General features: G+C 48.3%; 1 long non-coding RNA gene across 2 annotated transcripts in view; it reads left to right on the forward strand.

Annotated features, from left to right (window-relative positions):
- LOC147573425 (uncharacterized) overlaps positions 1-16260 on the forward strand; it is a 783429-nt gene that overhangs the window by 93546 nt on the left and 673623 nt on the right. For both annotated transcript variants that reach the window (XR_015244758.1, XR_015244759.1), the window contains exon 2: positions 7378-7511. This is a non-coding gene — a long non-coding RNA (uncharacterized LOC147573425). The remainder of the gene's footprint in view (positions 1-7377; positions 7512-16260) is intronic.

Consider the following 16260-nt stretch of genomic DNA (forward strand, 5'->3'; position numbering starts at 1 on the left):
GAAGTAAGCCACAGCATCAAAACACATTGGAATTGGCGGCCATCTTCAAAACAAGGACGCAGAGTCATACGTATGGATTCCTGGACCCAACTGTGCCTGACATGAGCTTCCTGTTCTTGAGTGAGTCACTCAATCTTTCTGAGGCTGGTTTCTGTGACTGGAAAATGGGGTCAGTAACCACCCAGGTGGGTCATGGTGATGAATGGATGGGACATGGTATAAGGGAGAGGATTAGGAGTTTGTCAATAGCAAGTATGCACGCGAGACTAGGGTTAAGTATGGGTCTGCCCTTTGCCAGCTGCATGGTCTTGGGAAGACTTTTTGGCTTCTCTGGGTTTCAGTTTCTTTAACTGTACAATGGGGGTCAGAGAAGCACTGGCTGCATAGTGTTGTACTAAGGATGGAAAGACATGCAAGTTCAAGCATTGAGAATAGTGTGCACTACACAGTAAAATCAAGTCCGTGCCTCGGATTGGACAATGAGGTGGTCAGTGCTAGCTCTTGCTAGACTCTGCCCATGTTGTGGCCCAAGTGGCAGTCTCCTAGGTGTCCAGTTGCAGAAACAGAGACCAGGGGAGGCAGAGTGAGTAGCCCAGGGTTTTTTAGCTCACTGTGACAGACAAGGACAAACCCACATGCAACTTCTGGTTCTTTCTGATTGAGCGGTGGTCTGGGCTCAGGAGGAGAGTCTTATCTGCACAAGAAGATGGATGAAACCCCCTCTAGTCCTTTTAGTCACCAATGAGAACAAGCTGGGTGAGGCACGCAGGTTCTAGTCTCCATTATATCACAAATTAGCTGTGTGACCTCGGGAAAGTCACTTCTCTCTGGTCCACTAAGTGTCTGTTGTAATATTGGAGAATTGGATTGAATTATTCCTAAGATCTCTCATTTTCCCCTCATTCCGTGATTTTCTAGGTATCATCTCTTTCTTATTCATAAACAATCTTATTCCAAATCTCATTGTTGCCTTCTAGCTAAAACGTACCTTCTGTGAGGCCAAGCATCCTCCCTAGAAGGGTCTAGTAGATACCTCACACATGTGGAATCAGTGTCTGGGTTGCATGAAATAATAGAAGATAGACATATTGGTCTCTGCCCTGATTCCTGACACAGAGCTCTTAAAAGCCTTATAATTTCCTAAGTGATAAGAGCACCAGGAACATCTTTGGATCTAATATCTTATCTCTCCCCTGATTCCTGGCACAGAGCTCTTAAATCCTTTGGCATTTCCTAGGTGATAAGAGTATTCTTTTTTTAATGTTTATTTTGAGAGAGAAAGAGAGAGAGAGAGAGAGAGAGAGAGAGAGAGAGAGAGAGCACATACAAGTGGGAAGGTCAGAGAGAGAGGGAGAGAGAGAATCCCAAGCAGGTTCTGTGCATCAGGCTCGGTCTTATGAACCTGTGAGATCATGACCTGAGCTGAAATCAAGAGTCAGATGCTTAACCAACTGAGCCACCCAGGCACCCCAAGAGTGTCTTTTATCTAATGAGGAAACTCTCGGTGGGCTCTAGGATACCTTCAGGATGGGGACTGGTTGCCAGAAAGACTAAGCACGATTAGAAACTTAGAACTTTCAGCTTTACCTCCCATCCTCTAGGGAGGGGAGAGGGGCTGGAGATTGAGTTAATGACTGATCGTGTGTATGTGATGAAGCTGTCATAAAAATCCCAAGAAAGGCGTTCAGAGAGCTTCTGGGTTGGTGACCACATCCATATGCTGAGAGGGAGGCACACCCCAACTCCATGGGGACAGAAGCTCCCATGCTCGGGACCCTCTGGACCCAGAAAGGGTCAAAAAGGTACCTCAGATACATCTTTTCATCTGGATGTTCATCTGTATCCTTTATCGTATCCTTTATAATAAACATAGGTGAGTGTTTCTCTGAGTTCTGCAAGCTGTTCTAATACATGATGGAACCCAAGGTGGGGGAGGGGTGTCACAGAAAGCCCCATTTATAGCCAGTTGGTCAGAAGTCTAGGAGGCAACCTGGACTTGGCAGTTGGCATCTGAGGTGGGGTCGGTCTTGTGGGACTGAGTCCTTAATCTGTGGGACCTGATGCTGTCTCTGGGGAGACACACCGGACACGTGAATTGCAGGATACACAGCTGGGGTCGGAGAAGTGCTCTATTGGGCGGGGGGGGAGGGGGGGGGAATAGGCTCTACTTACATAAATGGGTTAGAAAAAACTTAGGGTGGGAAGCCGCCATCATGGGGTGAAAACGCCCGAGGTTAGCTGGTGAGATATTTAATGGGATCATGAGTAAAATTTCTTTCCATCTGATGCCAATATACTAATATACTTTGATCACAAACTCCACTCTCCCCCCAGACCCTTTGATTCTTTTCTTAAAAAAATTTTTAGGTTTACTTATTGTGAGAGAGAAAGAGACACAGAGAGAGAGAGAGCAAGCAAGCAGGGTGGGGGCAGAGAGAGAGAGAATCCCAAGCAGGCTCCGCACTGTCAGTGTAGAGCCGGATGCGGGGCTTGAACTCCTGAACTCGGAGATCATGGCCTGAGCTGAAGTCAGGTGCTCAACCCATTGAGCCACCCAGGTGTTCCGACCCTTTGCTTCTTCTTCTTCTTTTTTTCTTTTTTAACATTTATTCATTTTTGAAAGGCAGAGACAGACAGAGAGCAAATGGGGGAGGGGCAGAGAGAGAGGGAGACACAGAAGCAGACTCCAGGCTCTGAGCTCTCAGCACAGAGCCCGACGCGGGGCTCGAACCCACAAACTGCGAGATCATGACCTGAGCCAAAGTCGGCCGCCTAACCGACTGAGCCACCTAGGCGCCCCCCGACCCTTTGCTTCTTATACACACAAGTTGATGATGACCGATTGTCTTCTCCATGTTCGCATGTGTGAGATCTTGTTTTCTTCACGTTCACCACATGGGTAATATCTTGCGAGCTCTATAAATATGGAGACGAAACCCTTGTTCAGGGTTTTTGTCTCCTCCCAGACATTAGCCTCTCTCATATTCAGTTCTGCCTCTGTTCTCTTGCTGGACAAGAGAGAACTCCAGACTCATAGTCTGTGACACTTGATGTATGGAAAAGCCCCACGTGGTGTCAGATGTGTCATGAATGTGGTAATAGAGAGTAGCTGAGGACACATTTGGGAGTGTTTTGCCAACTTAGGTTGCAGGGCATTAAAATCGGGGTGTGGGTGGGTGGTAGGCACATGGCTCCACTCCATCCCTCAGCTTCTTAGAGGAGAAAATGTTTTAGTTATCGGAAATACCCCCAATGCCACACAAAAATGTGTGGAAAGAGCTAAATTCTACTTGTATATGGCAGTGCAAAGATCAGAACATTCCATCAAGACAGAGGACAGAAAGAAACAAAAACAAGAGCTCTTTGCCTTACTCAACTCCAGATAATGCCTCCACCGTGACGTCACTCACTGTCGGAAGCCTGGCCGGGCCTCCAATCCCTTTGTACGTCAGCAAGCACCGTTTGCTCACAGGGACTCCTCTTCGAAGATGTGTTCTCAGTTCAGGGGCATTTGTACTCTCCCTCATTGGTTCTGCGTATCTGGCCATCGCTGTCTGTGGTTCTCTCCCCTGCACTCGTTTGAAAACAATGTCAGAGTGAATCTTCATCTCACGAGGAATCCCTCTGGCGCTCCCCGCTGTTCGTTGTCTCTCCTCCCTCTGCCCCTCTGTCTCTTTTCCTTCTATGCCTCCTCTCACTGGACTCAGATTTCTCAGAGGCGGTCACACAGGGATCGCTTGGGTTGCCGGGTTAACTATCAGCCTTGCCTTAGAAAGCAGTTGCTGAAGATAGACGGCAGTGGCACCCAGCCACCTGTCTCCCCCTCCCTCCTGCTGACTATTTAAGAGATGGTGAACTTCTGGGGAGAAGCAGGGAGGAGGTAGTTTGAGAGGAGGTGTTTCTTGATGTGGGAGAATCAGAAGAATTGACTTCGATTCTGCCTGGAGCTTGCTGAGGGCCACGGGTAAGTCACTTCACATCTGGGACTCAGTTTCCCCGTATGAAAAATGAACGCATTGAGATAAGCACATCATAAAGGCCATTTCAAGCTCTAAAAGGAGAGGAGGCATGACCAGCTCATGAGGTGGGCTCCCATTCCAGGTGCTTTGTAACACAGTCCATTTACGCCTCAATACAACCCTTGGAGGAAAGCGCTATTAGCCTCATTTTACAAGTGGGGCAACCAAGGTTCCAAGGGGTTGTTCCCTGCCCAGTAAACAAATGTGTGAGGCCAGAGACCAAATCCAGAGTTTTCTAGTGTCGAGAGCCCATTTTTCTAACTCCAGGCATTTTTCTGACTCTGCGCTCTCAAATAATGAGGACACATTGGTGTGACTCTCAGGAAAACTTTCTTTTCCTTCCTCCATTTGCACAGTGTGTTCCATGTCGTGGAGAACTTTTCTTTCGAAAAATTTCCGAAGGACAAGGGATGTGTTATGGTTTCAATTTTTGGCAACTTCACACAATACCCTTAACAGCCTCTTGGCTTCCGTCTCCCAGGGATGGCATTTCAAGTGTGCGTGGTCATGGAGTGCCTGTGGCTTAAAATTTTAATGGAGGACCCTTACCCTGATCTGTTTTAATGGGCTGCTGCCCTGTCCCTGGCTTCCTGGCGGCCACCTGCTCTGCAGTCCCCACCCCCCGCCCCTCACTCATGCTCGTCTCCCCTTGAAGCTGAGGGATGCTTCCCCTCCTCCCTAACTGCAAGCCTCATTCTATCAGCACAGCCAGCAGCCTCCACGGGGACTTTCAAGCTCACTGGCAATTTGGATGTCAGTAGCTGGGAAATCAAGCTTAATATTTGACGACGTTACAAAGTCAACCTGTTCTCTTTTCGTCCCAGATAGAATTAAAAACAAACAAACAAACAAAAAAAACCCCAGAGTTCTCACCAGGAGAGTCCCTCAAGAAAGTGGGAGACAGTTGGTCTGGGAGCCACAGCGGGTTGTGGAGTGGCACTGGGCTGGGAATCAGCAGGCTTGGGCTCTGATTCTGGCTTGGAAGCCAACAGGATTTTGACCTTGGGCAAGGCTCACCCTCTCTGAAGCTTTAACTTTCTTCTGCACTAATAAATGATCACTCGGGCTAGGAGTACTCTCATTTAGGAACTATGCTATCCAAACCACAAGGTCAATTGGTGGGGATGTTTCTATACCCCATGAAAACTTGAGAAATGGCCAGGGACTTTTGAGGAGAGGGCTCAGAAGAGCAAGGAGGTGTCCTGGAGACCCAAGCGAGGAAGTCTGAGCAAACGGACCAGCTCTGTTTGCAGGACCTTGAAAGGGTTCAGGATACCCAGTCACATGCTTGGGTCCCAGGTTGAAGTCCAGAGGCTTTGGGGACTTGGAAGGGAAAACAGGTGCTGTGATGAGGGTAAAGCCAGGTTTCCATTCCTAGGAGTCTCTGTTTTAATGCTGAAGAGAGGCTCTAGGCTCCCTTACCACCAGGAGATTCATACCTGTCCTGTGCTTCAGTTTCCCCAGCATCTGCATGACAGTGTAAGAGTCAGTTGGGCAAAGCCTGTCCCCACATGTGGGTGTTTCTTCACACGCCTCCAGGAGGGGTTCTTTGACCCAGAGTCTGGACTGGCTGGAGGGAGAAGGCAGGACTGACAGGGTGGCGTGGGCTGGGGCAGGTTGACGTCAGACCACCAGCTGCCGTGCCGATGCTCAGGGCAGGCATCCATGTCCAGGGGTGTATTTGAAGACCAAATAGGCAACTGAAGCAGAAGCCCCGTTGAAGGGTTTGGTGACTCAGGAGAGCAGTGGAATCCCTAGAAACAGATGAGCACATCTAAATGCCTACAGAAGAAGTCTCCCTGGTATATATGTTGACCCTGTCTCACTTGTGGCATGCAGTTATTACCATTTGATGTCTTCTGGGAGACCCCAACTGACATGGCAGTTGTGGGTTTGATAGAAAGAGACCCCCCCCAATCTTAGAAGAATTTCTAGAATGGCTTACAAATAAATAAGAGTAATGTAACCAGGGCCTCGGTATGGAGGGGCATTTAATTGCCCAGGAGCTGGGAATTCTAGATCACGATATCTCATGGGAAATAGTCCCTCAGATGGGAAGCTCCACCGTGGACCAAATCTGATAATGGATGATGTATTTTGTCGGCTTTCTCTTTGGGTGCCATGATCTTGACACACAGAAAGAGTGACATTTGGTCATGATTTTCTTTGAATATTTTTCAACTGAATGCTTTCCGGCCTGGCTTAGTCCCATCAAAATCTCATACTAAAGAAACAATGAAAGTTGTTTTCCTTATAAGACTTTCTAAAGTTTCAAAACCCGGAAACCACAAAGGAAAATATTAATACATTCAGTTACATTAAAATGGACTCAGCTATTTGGACTGTAAATAAAATCAAAATGAGCCATCAAACTGCAAAGTTGTTTGCATACTGCAGAGGAAGGGCTGGTTTCTCTCATATAGAAAGAGAGTCTACAAATAAATAAGCAAGAATTATGAGCCCAGTAGAAAAGTGGGCAAAGGATATAAATGGAATCCATGGAGAAGGAAGTAAAACTGTTTCTTAGGCATGTGAAAAATTACTCAGTCTCGCTAATAAAAGAGGAGAGTTATAATGACGTGGAGGTAATCGTTTTCATTTTCCAGATTGGCAAAGATCAGAAAGTTTGAAAATCACAAGACAGATGTGTGTGTGTGTGTGTGTGTGTGTGTGTGTGTGTGTGTGTGTGTGTGTGTGATAAATTGTTTTACTTTTATGAGGAAGTAATTTGGTAACGTTTCTCACTCCTGAGTCAAAATTGTGAGTGTTACATCCATGAATGACAAGGGTTTCCCATATACTCTGAAGCTTCCCAAATAGTATTTCATGAACACAACCTCCTAATACACTCTCAGAGAGTTTGTTAGGGATACAGTCTGAAAAACACTGAGAAGCGTAATGTGTTATGTAGCTGGAATGTATCCGTCCGGGTCTAGCTGCAGTGATGTTTGCTGGCCCTCTTTAGAAAGAGGAAATCTCTCAAACCTCCCCTGTTATGTTCTGCTCTTGGAAACGTCTTGTAGTCCGGAATGCAAATGCCAGAGCTGTAAAAATGATTCAAAACCCAGGGGAGCCGCCTGAGGACAGACTCTGCTCTCTGTGGCGGGGACAAGGAGAGGGCAGCCCTTCTCTCCCCAAGAACCTCCCTGGAGTTGGATGAGGGGCCAGAGACTTGCCTGGCAGCCTTAATTAGGATAGATGCAGTTTTGGAGACAATCTGTTCCAGAGACCCTGTGCAGGACACATTTGTACCCTGGGCTCTGGTGCTGCTCTTGCCAGTAGTAGCCTGACTTCACATGCCTCGATGGAATTCTCTGGCAGAACCTCTCCAAAATGTGTGGAAAATCTGTCTCTCCAGGTCCTCCTTCTTCACTTCAAGGTGAAACCAGTGACTTCCCGCATTGCCTCTGTGGGAGCCGGGTGAGCACTAATGATCTGCTGGTGCCCAACAGGAACCGCCACAGAGCTTCCGATCTTTCCAGAAGTAGGCAGGTAAGTAAATTCAATCAGGCAGATGAACAGCAGGTGTAGCCTGATTGGGGTCAGCTGGACCCAGCCACGTGCTCCCTGCTCAGCTGCCCGATTCTCCCGTGGGCAGAGCAGCTCTGAGCTCCTTGGGGTCCCACCTGTGAACTGCCATTGTTGCACCTGAGTCCCCTTTGCATAAGAAGGGAGTCGTTTCTTCTACCCGGGACAGCGGCCTTCAGTCTTAGCAGCACAATTAAAATCGCTGGGAAAAGCTTAAAAAGAATGACCAATGACTGGATCTCACCTCCATAGATTTTGACTTAATCTTGTTTACAAAGCTTCCCAGGTGATTGTAATGTGTCACCAAGGTTGAGAACCACAGATGTGGGATGATCTTATATATCTGGATACTCTTGAGAGCAAGTGGGGCAACAGTAAACCGTTATTTTGCATAAACTGGGACTGTTCTAGTTTAACCTTGAGACACCCTTGAGAATTGTCTTCTATGAGTGCATGAAGATACTCGAATTTTGCTTTTCTTTCCTATGTGGATTCAAACACTGGCGCTTCTACAGTATTGCAGAGGATTATAGGAGAGTGTCATGAATCTGATCTTGAGTCCTGCTGTTTGCAACAGCCCCGCTTTTCTCCTTGTATGCATCTCCCTTCCCCCCTCTGAAAGTGGAGGGAGGTAGGTGCTCCAGGAACTCTTGTCCTTCCATATCCCTTGTGTGGCGCTGGAGAATCTCACATGCGCCTCCACCTTCTCTACAGTGCAGCTATCCCTCTGCAGTGGCTCGGGCAGAGGTGAGCCGAGAGCTCTGAGCCTGAACCCAGAAAACCTTTCTGAGCCTCAGTTTCCTCATCTGTAAAATGGAGTATGCAACCAGCCTCATATGTGGTGGGGATTATGTGAGACCCTTTTACACACACAGCTGGGGGACCCCTGGGCAGCAGAAGGAGTGTGGGCCCTTCCTCCTCCCACACCCAGGAACCAGGCCTCTTCCAGGGGCCTTGCTTTTCCCTGCTAACAGCGTGTCCTTAATGGGTGACGATCTCTTAATCCTCTTAGAAATGACAGCCGGTAATTCCTGCGTTGTTTAGGAAGAATGGATGACTATTTCACACTGACATGATAGTGTGAATAAATGGAATATTCAGTAAATATTGGAATAAATGAAGTCCATTATAATTTTTTTTTTTTTTTTACATAAGCTTCTCTCTTGAGCAGTGAAATAAGAAGCTGAGAGCATGCCTGCCTTTTCTACAGATGGTAAGATTGAGGTACTGTGTGATCTAAAATCGCACAGTAGGTAGCTCTGCACGAAGGGGAAGACAATGGCATTTACTGAGAACCGTGCTGCTGGGTGCTCCCGCCGATTTTATTTCATTACGACCTTTCAGCAACTCAATGGAGGAACTGTTATCTCTGTGTCTTGGCTGAGGGAATTGAGACTCGGAGATCACACAGCAGGGTGCCCACTGGGCTGTGATTGTGACCCTGCCTGACTCCAGAGCACAGGCCCAGGTCCTTGCCTTCCAGGCCATGAGCATAGTATCCACGTCTCTGCAAGTTTCGGAAAATGGCTGGATTGCTTGGGCATATCTTTTAATAGCCTCATCCCAGTGGGAACCCTCAGGAAGGGGCGGGCAGAGGACAAATTTGGAGGCTCCTAAGTCCCCAGCAGGCAGTATTCAACATTACACAGCAAATCACGGAAGACGACACGGAGGAGGTGATTTTTGAAACTGCGTTTGGAGCAAGGCCGAGGCAGATAAGAAGAGAAGGCGCGACAGCGGGGAAGTGGAGAAAGATCTGTGTGTTTGAGAAAGGCGGGGTAGGCGGTGCAGGGCATAGGGGAGGCTGATGTGGGCAGCAGGCGGCCAGCGTCTGTGCTGCGGGACCCCGCATGCGTGCTCTGACCCTGTGACGGGGACAGCCAACACACCCCTTCCCGTGCTGCTGTGAGCGCTCAGTGTGCAAAGTGGGAGGTCCCCGCGGCCCTGTCTCTTCAAATTAGGCTGAAAGGTGTAGCGGCTTCATCACCATGTTTTGCCAGTTGCCTCTTCTCTCAGGACCCCTCCTGCTAGATCCCCTAAAGGGGGGTCTTCCGTCCCACCCGCGGGCCTCTTGGGTCATCCCCTCTGCCATTCACTGTGGACTCCACCTCATCTCAGTCTTGAGGAGACCTTTGCTCTTTTGTAATCATCTTCTTATAAGAAAGTTGGCACTCATTAAAAAGGCCATGTTTGGAAATACATTCTATTTCTTTGGAAAAATAGGCCATATTTAAATTGTTATGCTGTTGTTGCAGGCTGAGTTTTATTAGCATTTCACCTGTGGTTTGGTGACAGACACAAGCTGGCTTGAAAACCACTGAAAAGGAATTCTTTGTGGATTAATTTGTTTTTCTTTCTCCTGGTTCTGACACTTAGAAGATATTTAAATTGTATTTTACCACTTTGTGCAAAACCAGTCTCAGTATCAGAGAGCTGTGTGGGCAGAATTGGGATGTTTTTAATGATGCATTGGCACAAGTCAAATTTGAAATTCACAGAATCAAACACACCTGGAGTCAGAAGGACTCCACTGGTTAAGAGGTCTAATGCTTTAGCTGGTGGCTGCTGGCATTCCGGATCTATGGTAGATTGATTATTGCTTGGATACCTCCGGTGACAGGGAACTCACTACCGTAACGTTAGCCCTGAGTTATTGCTAGTGGGTATGTTTAATGGTGTCACACGGGAAGTATCACAGCCTCCGTGTGTTTCAGTTTGGGATCCAGGGTTAAGGTGACACAGCCCTGAGCCATGGCACCCAGGAAGCTGTTGATTGTGCCGAGAGAATACAGATCAGATGCAGGGAAACGTGGCTGCCCCCAAGCACCTGAATAGTGACTAGAAGGTCTCTGCAGTCTGCCCTAAGCAATAGATGTGTAAACACACAGGATCCGGGGGTCCAGGAACAAGAAGCAAGTGTCCCAGCTCAGGGTTTGTTGCAAGAACAATGTGGTTCATGCAGACATTTGCAGACCAGATCAAGGTGGAGGCTAACTCCCCTGCTGTGCTAGGTAAGGTCATTACCAGTCCTTAGAAGGGAAAAGCTGGAGCTTGGAAATCACTGAGTGCCCAGTCCCATTCACTCATCAGATATTTGCCTGCAAATCTGAGAGAGTAAATTACAGCAAAGAGTTCTTAGAGAATGTGGCCTCGATCTTGCTCACCAGAACTTTTTGCTGTCATTTTAAAGTCAGGAGAGAAAGCTGCCCTTGGAAGGTATTACAAAGGCTTTCTGCACCAAGGGGACTAGGAATTTGGTTGGGGCCTGGGGTCCTGGGTCCTGAGCCGGCCATAAGGGATAAAGAGCTGTTTTCTCATCAGGGTCCCCAGAGCCACCTGTGATGCCTGTTAATGCAGCAGAGATTCAGAAGGTGTTGGATGGGGCCTGGGCCTCTGCGGTTTTAACAGGCTCCCCAGGAGATGCATGTTTGAGAAAGCCTGCCTTGTGGAGTGCTAACAAGGCATAGGTGTGCGCAGGTCACAAAAGCGCTGTGAAACGGGAAAACTGTCTCACGTGTGCGGAGAGGCGTGGGAGCTGTGAGGGCTTGCAGCCTCGGTCTCGTCTCTGGTCTACCGAGAACCGTAGAGTCTGAGAATCCTCTCTAAAGGGCTCGACGCGCTGTTCACAGTCACCATAAGTAAATGCATCCCTCCTCTCCACTTTGACCCGCTCTGTGCTTAGAGAAACCTCTGGTCTTGCCCACTGTGCCTTAGGAACACATGCTGGTCCACAGCCGAGAACAGCTTCCTTGCCCCCAACAGGCGTTTGGCCGTTTTCTCTGTAGTGCAATCTGCTCCCGGCTGTGGGTCATACGGTTGTGGTGGCCAGTGTGTCGGACACAGCTGTCAGGCAGAACTTTGATTAGCAAGAAATATGTCCCACTTCCGTGGAGTGCAGGGATGGTGTGAACTCAGGGGGCTCCGAAGATATGCCTGTGAGCTCTGCCTTTCTCACGCTTTTACCACGTCTGGCAGAGAGCAGTGCCAAAGCCCCCAGCTGAGGTGGGAGCTGTAGGTACTGACGTGTGGGCTAACGCCCGCTGCAGTGGCAGTGGTGAAGGGTAGTGTCACAGGGAACCCTGCTTCAGCTCTGCCCCCGGCCACCCTTTCAACTTGCTTTTGCCTTTGCTTCCCTGGGAACCCGAGCTCGACATTCCTAGTGAACGTTAAAGACTTTCTGCCTGTCCCTCTGAACTTGCATCGTCACTCTGGCCTTGGTCGGGTGTTATGGACTGAATGTTTGCGTTCTCCCCAAGATATGTATGTTGAAATCCCAACCCCACTGAGATGGCGTTTGAGGTGAGGCCTTTGGAAGGTGGTTAGGTCCGAAGGGTGATGCTCTCATGAATGGGATTAGTGTCCTTATAAAAAAGACATCCTGGGGGCGCCTGGGTGGCGCAGTCGGTTAAGCGTCCGACTTCAGCCAGGTCACGATCTCGCGCTCCGTGAGTTCGAGCCCCGCGTCAGGCTCTGGGCTGATGGCGCAGAGCCTGGAGCCTGTTTCCGATTCTGTGTCTCCCTCTCTCTCTGCCCCTCCCCCGTTCATGCTCTGTCTCTCTCTGTCCCAAAATAAATAAAGAAAAAAAAAAAAACATTGAAAAAAAAAAAGACATCCTGGAGGGTTCCCTTGTTTCTTCTGCCAAGTAAGGACACAGAGTGCGGATGGCTGTCTGTCAACCAGGGATGGGCTCTCACCAGACCCTGAACCTGTCAGTGCCTTGATCTTGGACTTCTCAGCCTCCTGAACTGTGAGAAGTAGGTTTCTTTTGTGATAAGCCACCAAGTCTGTACTGTTCTGTTAGAGTTTCCCAAATGGGCTAAGACACCTGGCAGTCTGTGCTGTTCTGTTAGAGCTGCGCAAATGGACCTAGGCCAGTGGCTTCACTCTTCTGAGCTATAGTACCCGGCTATAGTACCTGCACGATTGTGGCCTCCTTCCAGCCAGCCATCTTGGAATCCTGGGGTCCACTGGCTACCTGTAGCTTGGAGTCTACAGGACGTTTTCATTGTGAAGTCCTAGCTTTTTCCAGCATTGAGCAAATACAATTAAAACCCACTGGGCAATAATACAACAATGACTAGAGCCTTCAAAGACATTTGGGGAACTGACTTGGTGTTTTAACCAATATTCTTTTTTTTTGGTAATGAGCCCAACTTGCTGGTTAAATTAAAATGCTATTTTCTGATGCTGCATAAATGCAGTATATATGCAATTGAGCCCAAATAAAATTACCATTTACATTTTCATCAAATGGGGAACAAGCTGATGAGGACAGTTGAAATGCAGTTTATGATTATGTAAATTAAGCTAGCTTCAGGACACTAATATGTAGATAAACAAGACTTTCATTATTGTGAATCAAGATGCCATTAACCTTGAAAATTATATACAGTTGTCACAGATATTTCTTTTAAAAAAAGGATGATCTCCAGTTTTGTGTTTCCTCTATTTTTTTGTTTGTTTTTTTTTACTATTGCCCTAATTTTTTTCTGCTTTATTGAGATATAATTGACGTATAACATTGTGTAAGTTCAAGGGATACAATGTGATGATTTGATGCATACACCTATATTGCAAAATGATTGCCAGGGTTCGTTAATACCTCCATCACCTCACAAATTTACCATTTCTTTTTTTGTGGTGGGAACATTTAAGATCTACTCTCTTAGTAACTTTCAAGTATATAATACAATATTGTTAACTATAATCACCATGTTGTACATTAGATCCCCAGACCTTATTCATCTTACAGCCGAAAGTTTGTACCCTTTTACTAACCTCTCTCCATTTCCTCTCTTCCCCAGCACGTGGAAAACCACCATCCTCCTCTGTTTCTATGTGTTTTATGTTTTTAGATTCCACATGTAAGTAGTAATACGGTATTTGTCTTTCTCTGTCTGACTCATTTCACCTAGCATAATGCCCTCAGAGTCCATCTATGTTGTTGCAAATGGCAGGATTCCTTTCTTTCTCATGGCTGAATAATACTTCTTTTCTTTTTTAATGTTTATTTATTCATTTTGAGAAAGAGAGTGAGCAAGCAGGGGAGGGGCAGTGAGAGAGGGAGAGAGAGAGAATCCCAAGAAGGCTCAACACTGTCAGCATGGAGCTTGACAAAGGGCTCAGACTCATGAATCGTAAGATCATGATCTGAGCCGAAATCAAGAGTCAGATGCTTAACCGACTGATGCACTGAGGCGCCCCTGAATAATATTTCCATGTATTTATGTGCGTGCATGTGTGTGTGTGTGAAGCCATTCATCTGCAGATGGATGCCTAGGCCGTCTCCATACCTTGGCTATTGTGACTAATGCTGCAATGAACATGGCAGTGCATATATCTCTTTGAGATCCTGATTTTGTTTCCTTTGGATATATTCCCAGAAGTGGGATTGCTGGATCATAGGGTAGTTGTATTTTTAATTTTTTGAGGAACCTCCATTCTGTTTTCCACAGTGGCTGCACCAGTTTATATTCCCACCAACTGTGCACGAGGGTTCTCTTTTCTCCACATCCTTGCCAACACTTGTTTCTTATCTGATGTTCCCTTGATGTTATTTGATGATAGCCATCCTAACCTGAGGAACTTCCCTGAAAGGACAGAAGCTGTGGCACCCCGGATTTAGCCAGCAGACCTCTGCTGGAAGGAACAGGCAGAGTAATTTGTCTTAAATGATTGGGTCACTCTGCCCAACATATACATTCTTGGGAGAGAGAGTCTGATTGGCCTCATTTGGGCCAAGAGTCCACCTCCTGCCTGGGGAGGGGGCTCATTGACCTGTAGTCCCACCAAGACCATATGGGATGCTGCCCAGGCAAAAGCAACAGCTGTCTCACACCATCTTCTTACCCATTGTTGAGTGTCCATGGTAAGTGGCAGGGCCAGGAGCTTGAATGTAGAGCTTCTGTCCCAACCCTCTGGGTTCTTCCATCCACACTCAGTGGCTACTCCAGAAGGAAGTACCCAGGGCAGGGGATCCAGTGACCAGAGTTGGGGCAGAGCAGGGGCTGAGCCACAGGGTCCCAGTAGAACCAGTGGCCAGAACAGACTAGCTGCCTGAGAACATCCAGAACCCCGACTGCTCCTTGGTCTGCTGACTTTGGATGACCTCTGACCCAGTGTGGAAGGGGCTTGGCTGCTCAGTGCAGCTAAGTAGATCCAATTGTGCTGGGAGGAAAGGGTAGGCAGGAGGGCATAGACTCAGAACGCCTCCAATGCGGCCCTTGGATCAGCATCGCTTAACTTCAGCTGCACTTGAGTATCACCTGGGGGACTTTTCAGACTCCCCCATCCCTGGGTTCCACCCAACAGAGTTAGGGTACCTGGTGGAGGTGGATGTTTGAAAGCTCCCTTGTGACGTGCACATACAGCCAGGGCTGGGAATTCTGTCTCTAGGGTGCAATAATGCAGCTGTAAATGTTGGCTGAGAATCTTAGGTTGCTCAAGATTTTCTTTGCGGGTGGCTGCCAGAGTCCCTGAATCTTAGTCTGATTAATGGGACCTGAGTTTAGTGAGCATAAGTGTCAGGCACATGGAGCAGGTGGGGGCAGAACATAGGTCTCCCTGCCCCTGTTCCCTGCTTCTCTTCTTAACTCTCTGCAACCCTCATCTTTGGCTTTGGAATTAAAAGCCAGTGCTCTCCATCCAAACGGGAGTAGGAAAGGGGAAAACTTCAGGATAAAACATCTCAAGGAGTTGTTCTGATGCATGGGATTCTAGATGAAGATTACTGGGACCAGAAAGGATTCTTCTACCCAACACGGGCCACTCTTGACCTGTGACAATCTTGCCATCCTAGCTAAGGGGTCATCTACTGGGCTCTTGGGGCAGGACCACAAAGGGGTGAGGAGGGCTGGGGGAGTGTGGAGTGTGGGGGCACAATGCTCACCCTCCCTAGTGCTTTGGGCCAGGGGTCAGCATGTCCGTGAGATCACTTGGGGGAGTGTCTGGCAAGGTATCATGTGTTATCAGGATCGGCTGGCTAATTTGGGGGGCCCAGTGCAAAATGGAAATGGGAAACCCCTATAAAAATTAACACTTGCAAGATGGGGACAGCAGGGCATCCAACCCAAAATGCAGGGCCCCGTGTGACCAGACAGGTCAGTTCTGTACCCGTGAGCCAGACCTGCCTGTTGCTTTGGAGTTTCATAGGCCCCCAGGACTTAGAAGGGATGGGGGGCCACGTCCAGAAGGGGCTGAGATTAGGGAAGCAACCTAGTGGTGAGCTTTCTCCTGGGTGGAAGGAAGTGTCATGGCCACGGTCATGCTCAGGGAATAGAGCATCAGTGTCTGCTGGGGAGCAAGTGGGGCAGGTAGCAGGGTATTTCAGACCATGTTCTTCTGTGGAGGAAAGCTCTGACCAGCGTGTGTGTCTGGAGAACAGGATCCAGCCCAGAGTGGGCAGGGCGTGTTAGGAGAGCCAGGCAGACTGTATTTAGGTCCTGAGTCAGTAGACTGAGCTTCACACCGGGGCGACATGGTGTGAAAGAAAGGGAAACTGAGGTAGGAGTGAAGGCAAGAGGCCCTGGCAAGCCCGGTGAGAGGGAGAAGCAGGTGACTTGTCTCATGGCCATGTTACTGGAGCCAGTGCCACCTGCTGGAAGGAGCTGAAGGGTGCCTGCTCCAAGCCCCTGAGACTGCAAGTGTGGGCTGAGGTCTGGGTGCCATCAAGAGGCAGCTGAGGAGGGTGATAAGACCCCAAACCAAATGGAT

This window comes from Puma concolor, chromosome E2, assembly GCF_028749965.1.
Source record: "Puma concolor isolate L17-30 chromosome E2, mPumCon1.1.hap2, whole genome shotgun sequence".
Lineage (NCBI taxonomy): Eukaryota > Metazoa > Chordata > Mammalia > Carnivora > Felidae > Puma > Puma concolor.